The following is a 15,887-nucleotide window of genomic DNA, read 5'->3' as shown; positions in this document are numbered from 1 at the left end:
CTACAGGCGCCCACCACCACGCCCGGCTAATTTTTTGTATTTTTAGTAGAGATAGGGCTTCACTGTGTTAGCCAGGATGGTCTCCATCTCCTGACCTTGTGATCCACCCACCTCGGCCTCCCAAAGTGCTGGGATTACAGGCGTGAGCCACTGTGCCTAGCCATTTTTTGTATTTTTAGTAGAAACGGGGTTTCACCATGTTGGCCAGGATGGTCTCGAACTCCTGAGCTCGTGATCCACCCGCCTCAGCCTCCCAAAGTGCTGGGATTACAGGTGTGAGCCACCACACCCGGCCAATTTTGTATTTTTAGTAGAGACAGGGTTTTTCCATGTTGGTCAGGCTGGTCCTGACATCAGGTAATCTGCCCATCTTGGCCTCCCAAAGGGCTGGGATTACAAGTGTGAGCCACCGTGCCCAGCCATTTTTTGTATTTTTAGTAGAGATGGGGTTTCACCATGTTGGCCAGGATGGTCTCAAACTCCTGACCTCATGATCCGCCCACCTCAGCCTCCCAAAGTTCCAGGATTACAGGTGTGAGCCACCGCGCCCAGCCCCACACAGCTTTTTATAGCTGGAGTCTCCGAAGACATCTCGGGCACAGAGTGACCCCCAGTCCATGGCGGCCACGTGGAGATCTCGGCTCCTAAGCAGGCTTCTTCCCACCTGGCCGCTGTGGGTGCCCCCTCTCCAACCTCAGCCCACCTCCCCGACACCAGGGTCTTTCTCGAAGAAGCACCCACCCTACCTCCCCTTCCCAAATGGAATCTGAAACAAGCCTCTGCTGTCTCTCAATGAGTTGCAGTTTGGAAGTGTTTTTTGTTTTGTTTTGTTGTTGGAGACTTTAATCTTGTTTGTGGCAGAGAATATTCTAGAAGGTAAAAGGAAGCAGCACCTTGCTAGAAGCCAAAGATTAAAAACTCAGGGCCGGGCGCAGTGACTCACGCCTGTAATCCCAGCACTTTGGGAAGCCGAAGTGGGAGGATCACTTGAGCCCGGGAGTTTGAGGCCAACCTGGGCAACACAGTGAGACTCCCATCTCTGAAAGTCAAAATAAGGCTGGGCACGGTGGTTCATGCCTGTAATCCCAACATTTTAGGAGGCCAAGGTGGGTGGATCACCTGAGATCAGGAGTTTGAGACCAGCCTGGCCAACACGGCGAAACCTCATCTCTAGTAAATATACAAAAATTAGTCGAGGGTGGTGTGCACCTGTAATCCCAGCTACTCAGGAGGCTGAGGTAGGAGAATCGTTTGAATCCGGGAGACAGAGGTTGCAGTGAGATGAGATCATGCCACTGCATTCCAGCCTGGATGATAGAGCAAGCCTGTGTCTCAAAAAAAAATTTTGTAATAAAAATAAAAACAAATTCTGTCCCAGAAGACTAGTTTACATGGGAAAAGAGCAGCGATATTAATACAGTGTTAAGTGATAAATAGGTACAAATTAGCAGCTAAAACATCACTCTTTGAGAAAAGAAGGTGCACGTGTATGCGTCCACGCCTGGATACACGCGCCGAGTCATGACTGGAATCGTATAAACAGTATTGGTTCTGGGTGGAGGTGCTAGGAGTCTGAGTTTTGCTGTGTGGTTTGGTTTGGGGTGCTTTTCCGTGTTGGTCAAATTTTCTAGGTTCCCGATGTCCTGTCCTAATTGGCGAGAAGAGCAGGTACATTTTTTTTTTTTTTTTTTTTTTTTTTTTTTGAGATGGAGTCTCGCTCTGTTACCCAGGCTGGAGTGCAGTGGTGCAATCTTGGCTCACTGCAACCTCCACCTCCCTGGTTCAAGTGATTATCCTGCCTCAGCTTCCCAAGTAGCTGGGATTACAGGTGCCCACCACCACGACCAGCTAATTTTTCTAGTTTTTTTTCTTTTTTTTTAAATTTTTTTTTGAGACTGAGTCTCCCTCTCTTGCCCAGGATGCAGTGCAGTGGCACAATCTCGGCTCACTACAACCTCTGCCTCCTGATTCAAGTGATTCTCCTGTCTCAGCCTCCTATATATATATATATATATATATATTTTTTTTTTTTTTTTTTTCAGTAAAGAAAAAAAATTGGGTTGGTCAGCCTGGGTTGGCCAGGATGATCTCAGGTGATCTGCCAGCCTCGGCCTCCCAAACTGCTGGGATTACAGGCCTGAGCCACCGTGCCCAGTCTGTTTTTTTTGTTTGTTTGTTTTGAGATGGAGTCTCGCTCTGTCGCCCAGGCTAGAGTGCAGCGGCGTAATCTCGGCTCACTGCAAGCTCCGCCTCCCGGGTTCACGCCATTCTCCTGCCTCAGCCTCCCGAGTAGCTGGGACTACAGGTGCCCGCCACCACGCCCGGCTAATTTTTTGTATTTTTAGTAGAAACAGGGTTTCACTGTGTTAGCCAGGATGGTCTCGATCTCCTGACCTCGTGATCCGCCCATCTCAGCTTCCCAAAGTGCTGGGATTACAGGCGTGAGCCTCCGTGCCCGGCCTTTCTTTTTTTCTTTTTTGAGATGGGGTCTCACTCTGTCACCCCGGCTGGAGTGCAGTGGCACAATCTCGGCTCACTGCAACCTCCGCCTCCCTTGTTCAAGCGATTCTTCTGCCTCAGCCTCCTGAGTAGCTGGGATTACAGGCATGAGCCACCACGCCCGGCCTTTTTTTTTTTCTTTTTTGAGATGGTGGTCTCACTCTGTCGCCCAGGCTGGAGTGCAGTGGCATAATCTCGGCTCACTGCAACCTCCACCTCCCTGGTTCAAGGGATTCTTCTGCCTCAGCCTCCTGAGTAGCTGGGATTACAGGCGTGAGCCACTGCGCCCGGCCCCAGGTCCGTTCTTTTTCGGACAGCCAGGCTGACAGCAATGTGATGTTGGAGTCAGCATGGGGGTGAAAGGGTGGATGTCCCAGCAGCCCACCTCTCGACCCCAGCCCAGCTCTGACACTAATTTCTGTGTGAGCAGGAGCTGGGGTGGCCCGGCTTCCACCCTCTTCTGTACAGCCCTGACATCTGTAGAATCACAGACGGTCAGGTCTTCAGGGAACCGCAGAGAAGAAGGAATCCCTTTAACTAATTCAGGGCACTCAAACCACAACACACACACACAGACGCCTCTCACAGTGGAGGTACACGTTTTCCAAAAATTAAAAACTGCTCGGCTGGGTGAGGTGGCTCACGCCTGTAATCTCAACACTTCAGGCGGCCAAGGCGGGTGGATAACTTGAGGTCAGGCGTTGGAGACCGGCCTGGCCAACATGGTGAAACCCCGTCTCTACTAAAAATACAAAATAGCCGGGCGTGGTGGCGGGCGCCTGTAATCCCAGCTACTCGGGAGGCTGAGGCAGGAGAATTGCTTGAACCCGGGAGGCGGAGGTTGCAATGACCCGAGATTGCGCCACTGCAATCCAGCCTGGGCAACAGAGCGAGACCCCATCTCCCAAAAATAATAATAATAAAAATAAAATAAATAAAAAATAGTTTTATTTATTTATTTATTTTATTTTTTTGAGATGCCGTCTCACTCTGTTGCCCAGGCTGGAGTGCAGTGGTGCAATCTTGGCTCACTTTAAGCTCTGCCTCCCGGGTTCACGCCATTCTCCTGCCTCAGCCTCCCGAGTAGCTGGGACTACAGGCGCCCGCCACCACGCCCGGCTATTTTGTATTTTTAGTAGAGGTGGGGTTTCACCATGTTGATCAGGCTGGTCTCGAACTCCTGACCTCGTGATCCACCCACCTCGGCCTCCCAAAGTGCTAGGATTACAGGCATGATCCACTGTGCCCAGCCAAATAAAAAATAATTTTAAAAAATAAAGTGGGCTGGGTGTGGTGCCTCACGCCTGTAATCCAAGCATTCTGGGAGGCGGAGATGGGCAGATCAGGAGGCCAATAGATTGAGACCATCCTGGATAACATGGTGAAACCCCATCTCTACTAAAAATACAAAAAAAATTAGCCGGGCGTGGTAGTGGGCACCTGTAGTCCCAGCTACTCGGGAGGCTGAGGCAGGAGAATTGCTTGAATCCGGAAGGTGCAGGTTGCAGTGAGCTGAGATCGTGCCACTGCACTCCAGCCCAGGCAACAGAGAAAGACTCTGTCTAAAAAAATAAATAAATAAAAGAAGAAAGTGGTAGCGTAGCGTCAGGGCTGGGGCAGGGGATGGGAGTGAGGCTGATGCAGATCACTAAGTTTACTTTAAAATGGTTACTTTTGCATTGTGTGAATTTCGCCTCAATAAAAGTCACCTTCCTGATGTTCTCTCTGTCGCAAATGTAAGGCAGGCTCACCAGTAAATGAAATGGTAATCAGGGCGTGTGGCTCTCATCAGTCCTTAAAAGCACCTCCAGGGAGATTGGTTTGTGTGAACAGCACCGTTTTTTGTAGCTACCAAAAAGCTATGACAGCAAAGACCTTCAGTCCCCAAAGCCGAGGCCAGCTCCTGGCCACATCCCTGCTGGACGCCAAGGCCCTCAGATCCTGCAGAGCGAGGAGCAGCCACCTCTGAGCCAGGGTCTCAGGCCCATCTCATTGCTCCTGGGACCTCTGCTCTCAGGTTTGCAAATCCGAGCCTCCAGTCCGCTTCCAGCCCAGAGGGGCCACTGGGGTTCTGGCTCCAGCTTGGGGAAGGGGGTAGGAGAAACCAAGCCTCCTCGGAGTCCCAGCTCAAGCTCATGGGATCTCACCCCAGCTGGCGGTGATCAGGGGACACCTAGGATGTTGACCAAGACCCCCAGCCTTTCTGGAGCCCAAGCCCCCTGGAGGGCCTATGAATCAGCTTTTTTTTTTTTTTTTTTTTTTGAGACGGAGTCTCACTCTGTCTCCCAGGCTGGAGTACAGTGGCGCAATCTCAGCTCACTGCAAGCTCCGCCTCCCGGGTTCACGCCATTCTCCTGCCTCAGCCTCCCGAGTAGCTGGGACTACAGGTGCCCACCACCACGCCCGGCTAATTTTTTTTTTTATTTTTAGTTGAGACGGGGTTTCACAGTGTTAGCCAGGATGGTCTCGATCTCCTGACCTGGTGATCCACCCGCCTCAGCCTCCCAAAGGGCTGGGATTACAGGCGTGAGCCACCGCGCCTGGCCAAATCTGCATTTTTGAGACAGGGTCTTGCTCTGTCACCCAGGCTGGAGTGCAGTGACATAATCACGGCTCACTGCAGCTTTGACCTCCTGGGCTCCCGAGATCCTCCCACCTCAGCCTCTTGAGTATCTGGGACTGGACTGCACGTGCACACCACCATGCACAGCTAATTTTTGTATTTTTGTTTTTTTGTTTTTTTTTTTAAATAAAGACAGGATTTCACTATGTTGCCCGGCTAGTCTTAAACTCCTGGACTCAAGCAATCCTCCCACCTCAGCCTCCTAAAGTGCTGAGATGAGGCTGGGCACGGTGGCTCACACTTGTAATCCCAACACTTTGGGAGGCCGAGGCGGGTGGATAACGAGGTCAGGAGTTCAAGACCAGCCTGGCCAACATGGTGCAACCCTGTCTCTACTAAAAGTACAAAAAATTAGCCAGCGTGATGGCACACGCCTGTAGTCCCAGCTACTTGGGAGGCTGAGGCAGTAGAATCGCTTGAACCCGGGAGGCAGAGGTTGCAACGAGCCCAGATCTTGTCACTGCAGTCCAGCCTGGGCGACAGAGTGAGACTATCTCAGAAACAAAGAAGTAAACAAATAAACAAACACCAAAGTGCTTGGATGACAGGCGTGAGCCACTGTGCCCCGTTGGTGTGGGCCACTGTGCCCGGCTGGTGTGAGCCAGTGTGCCCTGTTGGTGTGAGCCACTGTGCCCGGCTGGCGTGAACCACTGTTCCCGGCTGGTGTCAGCCACTGTGCCCCGTTGGTGTGAGCCACTGTGCCCGGCTGGCGTGAGCCACTGTGCCTGGCTGGTGTCAGCCACTGTGCCCAGCTGGTGTCAGCCACTGTGCCCGACTGGCATGAGCCACTGTGCCCAGCTGGCGTGAACCACTGTGCCCCGTTGGTGTGAGCCACTGTGCCCGGCTGGAGTCTGCATGTTTAACACAGTGGGTCCCACACCAGACCAGCCCAGAGATTCCTACTCTGAAGGGCAGACGTTGTTCCCATTTCACAGGCAGGAACCCTGAGGCTCATTGGTTTGAAGACAGCCTGGCAGGGGCTGAGCCAAGATCTGCCCCCCAGGCCCCCGCATTCCTTTCTGGGCCTCCCAAAGCCATCCCAGCGCCCACTCCCCGCTCTCTGTGCTCCGGCGTTCAGCTCCTCACACCCCCTGAGCCTCCCAAGCCCCCAGCCCACGGCCGGGCCCTTTGCACGGGGCATCTTTGGGAGGGAAATTGTCTGTTCTCCTTAAGCCTCCACTTTAAGCCGGCCGTTGTCTTGGCAACGGTCTACGGCTGACCTTTGTGCAGAAAAAAAGGGTGACCTTCCCAGCACCGCCCCCCGGCCGCCGCCCCCCGCCGCGGCGCGGTTTAAAGGCATCTGTCTAAACAATGCATTATGGATTTCTCCGCCGGGCGTGCACGGCCCGAGAATTTCAATCCGGGCGGCTCTGCCGTTTCCTAAACTTGAGGCGTCCGGGCAGAGGGCGTTACACACACACTCGCCGGAGCGCTCAGGCCCTGGGAATCAGCAAACGCTGCGGGTTCCAGCCCCCGACTCAGGCCCGGTGAAGATGAGAGTCACCGCCTCAGTGCCTCCATCTGTAAAGTGGGACCAGGAGGGTCCGACCCCCAGGGGTGTGGCTGGCGGCAGCGTAGGTCTTCGGGGCTGCCGACTCCCAGCCTCCGGGACCCCCCTGTCCCGCTGTGGAAACTGGCACGAGGAGCGGAGGGCAGATCCTCTGGGTACCTGCCGAGGCCACTGACCCGGGTCTGGATGTTCCCCGTGGCCCAAGGTCACCACTGGGCCCCCCGGGGACTGACGAGAGGCCTCTGGCGGGAAAAGGGGCCTGGCTCAGGCAGGCTGGTCCTCACCCGGGGTGGGCAGCAGGCCCCAGAACCCCCCCACACACGCGGGCACAGGAAGCTCCAGCAATGCCCCTCCCTCCGATTTCTCAATCCGTGATGGGAAAAGAGAAGAGAAAAGGAAGAAAGATTTCCTCCAAAGCTTTACTGTGGCAGAATTCCGCTCTGAGGTCCTTACCCGCCTCCAGGCAGCCCTCCCTGCTCGCCTCTCACCACGGGCACAGGGCACAAATTATGTCCTTCTTCTGCTCTAAACTCTGCTGTGGCTCCCCAGTGCCCTCAGGAGAAAAACCAAACTCCTCTCTGCGGCCCATGAAGCCCTCAGCAGCCTTGGCATCCCCTGCTGCAGCCACATCAGCCACCTGAAGGACACACCAGGCTCCAGGCAGCCCCCAGCCCTTTGCATTGGCAAAGGCTCCATGAGAAACCTGGCTCCTTCTTGCCCTTCTGAACTCAGCTCAAAGGACCCCTCCTCCAGGAAGCCCTCCTGCCTGCCCCCTTAGACATTTCCAAGACAGAGAGACGGGGAGATAACCAGCTCTTTCAAGCTCACGTCCTGTAGGCTCCCCGAGGGTAGGCACCAGCTCTGTCTTTATTTTTTTCTATTTTATTTTTATTCTATTTTCAGACAGTCATGAACGTGGACTCGGTGCCAGACACCCCTCCAAGTGGTTTACAGAGATGAAGTTTTTGGTGCCATGAACACCAGTTATGCGACATCCAGAGGTGGGGGCTGAGGTAGTTCCCTTTCACCAGTGCCCAGTCAATGCATGTGTATTTTATATGGATGCCAGTCATGCTGCACCAGGGCCCATTTGAACGACCTCGTCCTAACTAGGTCACATCTGCAAAGGCCCTTTTTTTTGGAGACGGTGTCTCGCTCTGTCGCCCAGGCTGGAGTACAGTGGCGCAATCTCGGCTCACTGCAAGCTCCCCCTCCCGGGTTCACGCCATTCTCCTGCCTCAGCCTCCCCAGTAGCTGGGACTACAGGTGTCCGCCACCACGCCCGGCTAATTTTTTTTGTATTTTTAGTAGAGACGGGATTTCACCATGTTAGCCAGGATGATCTCCGTCTCCTGACTTTGTGATCCGCCCACCTCAGCCTCCCAAAGTGCTGGAATTACAGGCGTGAGCCACCACGCCCGGCCGCAAAGGCCCTATTTCTAAATAAAGTCCCATTCACAAGTTTCGGAGGCCAGGATGTGAACAGATCTTCCAGGAGACACCAAGCAGCGTCAGTGTCCACTGATGGATCCAGGCCCTCCCCTCAAGCCTTTTTCCATCCCCCCTCTGCCTCCTACACTGAGACCCCAGCATGAAGCTTCCTCGGGCCTCACCGACCTCTGCTAGGTCCAGGAGATGCTGTGAGCACCTGAGGGCAGGGCCTGAGGCTCCCCGCCCCCACCTGGGCTGGCACCTGGGAGAGGAGGGTTCCCCTGAGCATCTAGCTGTGGGCTGGCTGTGGGTGCGTTGCCAAGCTCCTGGGACATGGGCTGAGCAGAGCCCAGGGTGCCCCAGCCCCTTCCTGAGTCCCGCTGGGCACGTGTCACCCACTGATGGGGAGATGCCCAAGTACTGTGACCTGGGGGGCAGGATGGTGAGGCGGCCCCTGGGGACCCAGAGTCCTGCCCTGCCAGGGCCTCCTGCACCCTCAACCCCAAACCCAGAAAAGTCAGGTGGAACCTGAGGCCAGAGCAGGCCAGTCACAGCTGGGAGGCGGGGGGCCTGGGGGCCAGTAGGGCTGGGATGGAGCGGTCGGCCCATCGCCCTGCACAGCCGCCCCTGCGCTGCCTCTGTCTCCCCATGTCTCTCTGTCTCTCTCCGACTCGCTGTATCTCTGTCTCCCTCTGTCTCTCTGTGTCTCTGTCTGACTCGCTGTATCTCTGTCTCCCTCTGTCTCTCTGTGTCTCTGTCTCTTTCTGCAACTGTCTCTTTCCCTCTGTCTCTGTTTATCTCTATTTCTCTGTCTCTCCCTCTGTCTGTTTCCCTCTGTCTCTCTCTGTCTCTGTCTCTCTCTGTCTGTCTCTGTCTCTATCTCCGTCTCTTCCTCCCTCCATCTCTGTCTCCCTCTGTCTCTGTCTCTTTCCCTCTGTCTCTCTCTGTCTCTGTCTCTCTCTGTCTGTCTCTGTCTCTATCTCCGTCTCTTCCTCCCTCCATCTCTGTCTCCCTCTGTCTCTGTCTCTCTCTGTCTCCCTCTGTCTCTCTGTCTCTGACTCTTTCTGTCTCTGTCCCTCTGATGTCTGACTCGGGTGGGCAGTACCTGTGGTGGTTCTGCTGTCCCTGAAGGAATGACATGTTCTCGCTCTGCCTGAGAGACCTCCTGTGCCTCCTCTGGAGGGTCTGAGAAGACAGGAGGGCGCTGGGCCCACCACAGGGGCAGATGACCTACGCATCACCCTGCCTACCACAGGGCACAGCTGCCACCAAAGGGCTAGGGGGCCGCCGGCCGCGGTGCTCTGGGAGGGACAGGTCTTCCCCTGGCGCCCCCAGGGAAGAACAGGCAGCCCCTCCACCCGCCTCCTGCCACCTGCCTCCTGCCTCACACCCCTTCCAGCCAGCGGGTAAGGGGGCTTCCCGTGCCGCTGGGCGGGCTGCAGGCATCCTTGGGGGCCACCCAAGCTCAGCCAGATTCCAGGAACCCCCTTCTGCCCCCTTCACCCCTCCTTTCCCTGGGATTTCCCGTAGCGGGGACAGGGCCACATGTCACTCCACACAGACCACCCCTCCCGATGCTGGGTCCCACAGCAAGAAAGTCGCCTTCCCAAGGGTCCGAACAGAAAACTGGGGAGCCCTGGACACAGATTCACCCTCTCCTCACGCCCAACCTGCCCTCCAATGCCAGCGGTACGGGGGTGAGACAGCTGTCTGCAGGAGCATGCAAACAGGGGCAGGGACCGCCTGCGGAAAGCCTGCCTCACGTGGGCGAGCCCCCCTGTGTGCAGCTGCCATGCTGCCTGACAACAGCCGCCACCATAGAGTCCCCATCACCGCCGCCTTTGCCGACGGAGAAACAGAGTCACAGGGCAGCCGGGTCACCTCCGGAAGTGGCAGGGCCAGCTGGGAGACACAGGGCCGTGCCTGAAAGCTGTTTCCATGTGTCATGCCCCGAACGCCAGTCCCTGCTGGGGAACGCGCCCTCTGCTTCTGGCCTTGGTGGGACCTGCCCGGCCTCTGCTTGGCCTTCTGTGAGGGTCAAAGGCCCAAATCCAGGGCCATTGGAAGAGTTTGCAAGAACGGCATTGCCTGCACACTCAGAAACGTCTGCAACAGCCCAAATGTCCATCAACACAAGAATGGGCAAATACGGCATGGCCCTGCGCCCACTGGAACACGACTCAGCCGTGAAAAGGAGCGAGGCTCTGACCCAGGCCACAGTGCAGATGCACCTTGAGGACGCCGCACTCAATGAGAGACGCCAGACACAGAAGGCCACAGGTGTGCAATCCCATTTCTATGAAATGTCCAGGGCAAGCAGATCCACAAAGACGGGGAGGGGAAGCGTGGGTGCCAGGGCTGGGGAGGGAACGGGGTTTCCTTTTGAGGTGATGGAAATGTTCTAAAGTTGATTGGGTTGATGGACACACAGCTTTGTGAGGACAATAAAAGAAATCAAGGCCAGGCGTGGTGGCTCACACCTGTAATCCCAGCACTTTGGGAGGCCGAGGCGGGTGGATCACCAGGTCAGGAGATTGAGACCATCCTGGCTAACACGGTAAAACCCTGTCTCTACTAAAAATACAAAAAAAAAAAAAAAAATTAGCTGGGCGTGGTGGCGGGCACCTGTAGTCCCAGCTACTCGGGAGGCTGAAGGAGGAGAATGGTGTGAACCCAGGAGGCAGAGCTTGCAGTGAGCCGAGATCGCACCACTGCACTCCAGCCTGGGCAACAGAGCGAGACTTCGTCTCAAAAAAAAAAAGAAATCAATTGTATACTTTAGGCTGGGCGTGGTGGCTCACGCCTGTAATCCCAGCACTTTGGGAGACCAAGGTGGGCGGATCACCTGAGGCCAGGAGTTCGAGACCAGCCTGGCCAACATAGTGAAGCCCCATCTCTGCTAAAAATACAAAGAAAAAAATTGTATACTTTAAATGAATGAACTGTATGCTATGTGAATAACTCAATAAAGCTGTTTTAGAAATTGCCTTCTTGGGCCGGGCATAGTGGCTCATACCTGTAATCTCTGCACTTTGGGAGGCTGAGGCTGGCAGATCACCTGAGGTCAAGAGTTCGAGACCAGCCTGGCCAACATGATGAAACCCTGTCTCTACTAAAAATACAAAAATTAGCTGGGCGTGGTGGCAGGCACCTGTAATCCCAGCTACTCGGGAGGCTGAGGAAGGAGCGGTGGCTCACGCCTGTAATCCCAACATTTTGGGAGGCTGAGGTGGGAGGATCCCTTAAGCCCAGGATTTCGAGACCAGTCTGGGCAACGTAGTGAGACCGTATCTCTACAAAAAAATGAAAAAATGAGACGGGAGGATCACTTGAGCCCAGGAGGTAGAGGCTGCAATGAGGTGATACAGCACCACTGAACTCCAGCTTGGGCAATGGGAGTGAGACCATGTCTCAAAAAAAAAAAAAATTGCCTTCCCTTCTGTCCCTTGTCACTTTTCCTTAGTGACATTGAAAGGTGTCACCTTCACCTTCCTCTGGAGCCACACACAAAGAAGCCTTGTCTAGGACCCTTGCTAGGTGGTGAGCCTGCCGTCTCTGGAGGTGTGTAAGTGGAGAAGACTGAACCTTGGGTGGGGCTGTCTGCCCTGAGTGATGAATGGCCTCTGATTCTCAGGCCCAGCATCCAAAACCCCAAACTCAGCCAGGCGCAGTGGCTCGAGCCTGTAATCCCAGCACTTTGGGAGGCCAAGGTGGGTGGATCACTTGAGGTCAGGAGTTCGAGACCAGCCTGGCCAACGTGGCAAAACCCTGTCTCTACTAAAAAAAAAAAAAAAAAAAAAAATTAGCCCGGCATAGTGGCGGGTGCCTGTAATCCCAGCTACTCTACTCGGGAGGCTGAGGCAGGAGAATTGCTTGAACCTGGGAGGCAGAGGTGGCAGTGAGCAGGGATCACGCCATTACATTCCAGCCTGCATGACAGAGACTCCATCTCAAAAAAAAAAAAAACAAACAGGCCGGGCGCGGTGGCTCACGCCTGTAATCCCAGCTCTTTGGGAGGCTGAGGCAGGCAGATCATCTGAGGCTGGGAGTTCGAGACCAGCCTGACTAACACGGAGAAACCCCATCTCTACTAAAAATACAAAATTAGCCGGGCGTGGTGGCGCATGCCTATAATCCCAGCTACTCAGGAAGGCTGAGGCAGGAGAATAGCTTGAACCTGGGAGGTGGAGGTTGCAGTGAGCCGAGATCGCACCACTGCACTCCAGCCTGGGCAACAAGAGCGAAACTCTGTCTCAAAAAACAAACAAACAAACAAAAAAACCCAAACTCCTGGCTGCTGGAATGATCCCCAACCCTCCTAGCTGAGCAGAGGCCCCGCGTGGGCGCTGTGCAGACAGTGTCCCAGCAGCTGGCCAGGCCAGAGCGCTGCATACACACACATGTGTGTTCATATGCACATGTACAACTGCTGGGGGATTTTCCCCCCTTCTTTTCTTTAAGTAAAGAGGCCTGTCATGGTCGAGGGGAGTCCTGCCACTGTATATTTCACGGTGCTTTCATCACAGCCGGCCAGCGGGGGGAGCCGCCCGACCGGGCTCACAAAGGGCCCTCTAAGCCCTCCGCGTCCGCATTCTCTACGTGGGAGCCTGCCTCATTTCCTATTAACTTCAAAAGTCTCAATCCTATTACGGCGGGGGGTGGAGAAACAGCGGAATGGAAGAGGAGGCCTTTATTCCCCGGCCCGAACTGGGCAGAGGCCCCAGGGACCCTCATTAGGCAGGCAATGTTCCCGAGGGTCTCAGGGGGTCTCTGACAACGGCCCTCCCCACCCCACCAAGAGTCCGGAAACAGCGGTGGGGGCCCTGAGCCGCCCACAGCGTCCCTTCCCTCCCCGGCAGGCATGGCAGGCGGGAGGCGGGTCTGGCGGGCACAGCTTCACGCTGCCATGAGCCTCACTCACTGGAGCCTCTGGGCAGCGAGACCCAGGGCCCTGACTTGGGTGTTAGCCCCAAGCCCCAGCCTTGGTTTCCTGCCCTGGAAAATCGGGGCAACCCCACTTCCCCCTCTCCCAGCTCTCCCAGGCTCCTATCTGGATAGAAGGAAGCACCTCCCATTCCTTGCTGAGCTGGGACCCTCTGGCCTTTTCAGGTTCTTCTGGCCTTGCCCTGTGCCCAACAAAGTGTGCCGCCAGGCCCGGGAGCGTGCGTTAATCCTGGGGCACACGGAACCACCGCAGGACTGAGGCAGGGGAGGGTCACTGTCCGAGTTTCAGGTTTTTTTCCTTTTTTTGAGATGGAGTCTTGCTCTGTTGCCCACGCTGGACTACAGCGGCACAATCTTGGCTCACTGAAACCTCTGCCTCCCAGGTTCAAGCAATTCTCCCTGCCTCAGCCTCCTGAGTAGCTGGGATTACAGACGCCCACCACCACGCCCGGCTAATTTATTTGTACTTATAGTGGAGATGGGGATTCACCATGTTGGCCAGGCTGGTCTTGAACTCCTGACCTCAGGTGATCCACCCACCTCGGCCTCCCAAAGTGCTGGGAGTACACGCGTGAGCCACCGCACCCAGTCTGATCCCATTTCTATGAAATGTCCAGGACAGGCCAACCCACAGAGGCAGAGAGGGGATGCCTGGGTGCCGGGGCTGGGGTGGGGATGGGGAGCAATGGCTAATGGGGATGGGGTTTCCTTCTGGGGTGAAGAGAACGTTCTGGAACTAGACAGAGGTGATGTTTGCACAACTCTGCAAATACGCTAAAAGCCACTGGATTACACCTTTAAGCAGGTGAACCTCACGGCCCGCGAATTACAGCTCAATGCTTTAAGCAGATGAACCTCATGGTCTGTGAATCATATCTCAATGATCAAAAGCTGACAGCCACTCACTGTTGCAGAGCTGGTTCCTTTATCCCGTTGCTCTGTACTGCAAGCCTTCTGCCTTCTGTGCGTGACTGTGACTTTCTAGAGGGAAGGGAACGTGTCTTCTTCCCCTTGCTGTATCGTCTCTGACTTACTTGTCACAAATATGGTCAAACTGAACATAAAAATAGGTGTCAAGGCCAGGCGGGGTGGCTCACGCCTGTGATCCCAGCACTTTGGGAGGCCGAGGTGGGAGGATCACTTGAGCTCAGGAGTTGGAGACCAGCCTGGGCAACATAGCGAGACCACCCCCACCATCTCAAAAAAATAAAACAGAAAAGAAAAAGAAAAAAAAAATTGGGTGTCTGAAGATTGGAGGGATGCGGCCGGCCACAGGTGGGCAGCGAGGGAGCTGCTGGGCTGGCCACGTGCAGGGATGGAGCAGCCTGTGCAAAGGCCCTGGGGCAGAGACAAAAGCAGCTTGTTCTAAAGACAGAACTGGGAGGCTGGGTTGGAGTGAGTGGGAAGGGGATGAAAGAAGGCTGGATCGATCCCTCCCACTCTATCCCCCAGGCTAAAGTGCAGTGGCACGATAATTCGGCTCAATGCAACCTCCATCTCTCAGGTTCAAGCAATTCTCCTACTTCAGCCTCCTGAGTAGCTGGGATTACACGCCCGCACCACCACACCTGACTAATTTTTGCATTTTCAGTAGAGATGAGGTTTCACTACATTGGCCAGGCTGGTCTTGAACTCCTAACCTCAGGTGATCCACCCACCTTGGCCTCCCAAAGTGCTGGGATTACAGGCGTGAGCCCGCGTCCGCATCCAGCCCAGAGGGCTGGATTCTTGATTCTTGGTGCCTTGAACCCATATGGGGCAAGTGGACAGAGTCGTGGGTCAGGCGCAGAGCAGCAGAGCTCACGGGCGTGGGTCCAGATGGAGCAGCAGGGTGTCCCCTCACCTCCCAAAGCCTTGGGGTTGTATCTGGCACCCCCCCCCCCCCACCTGGAAACCCAAGCCTGCTTGCTCCCAGGTCTTCCAGCTTATTCTTCGAAGATTTGCACATTCCAGAGGAGGCAACTGAGGCACAGAAGTTTCTGTGACTCTAGAGAGCTGCCCAAGAGCATGGCACAGCAGGTGTGCATCACGCCCAGCGGGAATGACAGTGGCGAGGCCAGGAGTACCGGAAATGAAGCAGGATCCCGCAGCAGGGGCCAGCTGAACCCACCAGGGGCCCCTGTGGGTAGGATCCTCTTCTCAGCCGCGGTGTGGGAAGGTGCAGCCACACATGAGACGGCCCCCAGGGTGCAAACGGATCACCAGCCCTGCCTTGCAGGGGCAGTAGAGGGGGAACCCAGACGGTATCCCTACCTGAGTAGAGAGGACTGTCCCAAGGTCAAGAAAACCACCCACAGCACCCACGAGAGGGTATTTGGGGCGGTGACATTCTGCAGCCCAGGACCCAGAAAGTGGACCGGGTGTGGTCACAACACAGCAGGACCCAGAGGTGCTCATCACACAGGAGGGACCCAGCTGTTCTGTGACCTACAAAACGCTCTGTGCCTCAGTTTCGTCCTATGAAAAATGGGTCTCCCAAGAGGGTTATGGCAGAAGCCACTGGTAGGGGCAGTGGAGGGGCAGCAGAGGTGAGGAAGGGCGGTGGGCAGGGCTTGGGGTTCCCGTTGGGGCATCAGACCCAGACCTGAGGCTCCAGGAGGTGAACGTGAAGCTGGGACCCTAGGTCCAGCCAGGGGGGCTCCCCAGCACCTGAGGCCGCCCTGACCATACAGACCTCTGAGCCTGCCTGCTCCGGGATCCAGGTCCCGACGACTCAAACCACGCGCCCCGGACACCGCCCCTCCTGCGCCCGGAGCGCGCCCCTCGCAGACTGTCCGGCTGGGCCTCCTAGGGGCGCTGTCTGCGGGACGGGAGCTCCGAGCGCCGAGGGGCCGCGGGCGTCCACGCAGCCCTGCCCGCGCGCCAGGCCGGCTTCCCGGC

The 15,887-nt window shown here is 55.7% G+C and overlaps 1 pseudogene; it reads left to right on the top strand.

Annotated features, from left to right (window-relative positions):
- The first annotated feature begins 9,288 nt into the window (after positions 1-9,288).
- LOC129020293 (uncharacterized) lies at positions 9,289-15,798 on the top strand (annotated as a pseudogene).
- The last annotated feature ends 89 nt before the right edge of the window (positions 15,799-15,887 follow it).

Source organism: Pongo pygmaeus, chromosome 20 (assembly GCF_028885625.2).
Source record: "Pongo pygmaeus isolate AG05252 chromosome 20, NHGRI_mPonPyg2-v2.0_pri, whole genome shotgun sequence".
NCBI classification, from domain to species: Eukaryota; Metazoa; Chordata; class Mammalia; order Primates; family Hominidae; genus Pongo; species Pongo pygmaeus.
This window is presented reverse-complemented; position numbering and strand designations above follow the sequence as displayed.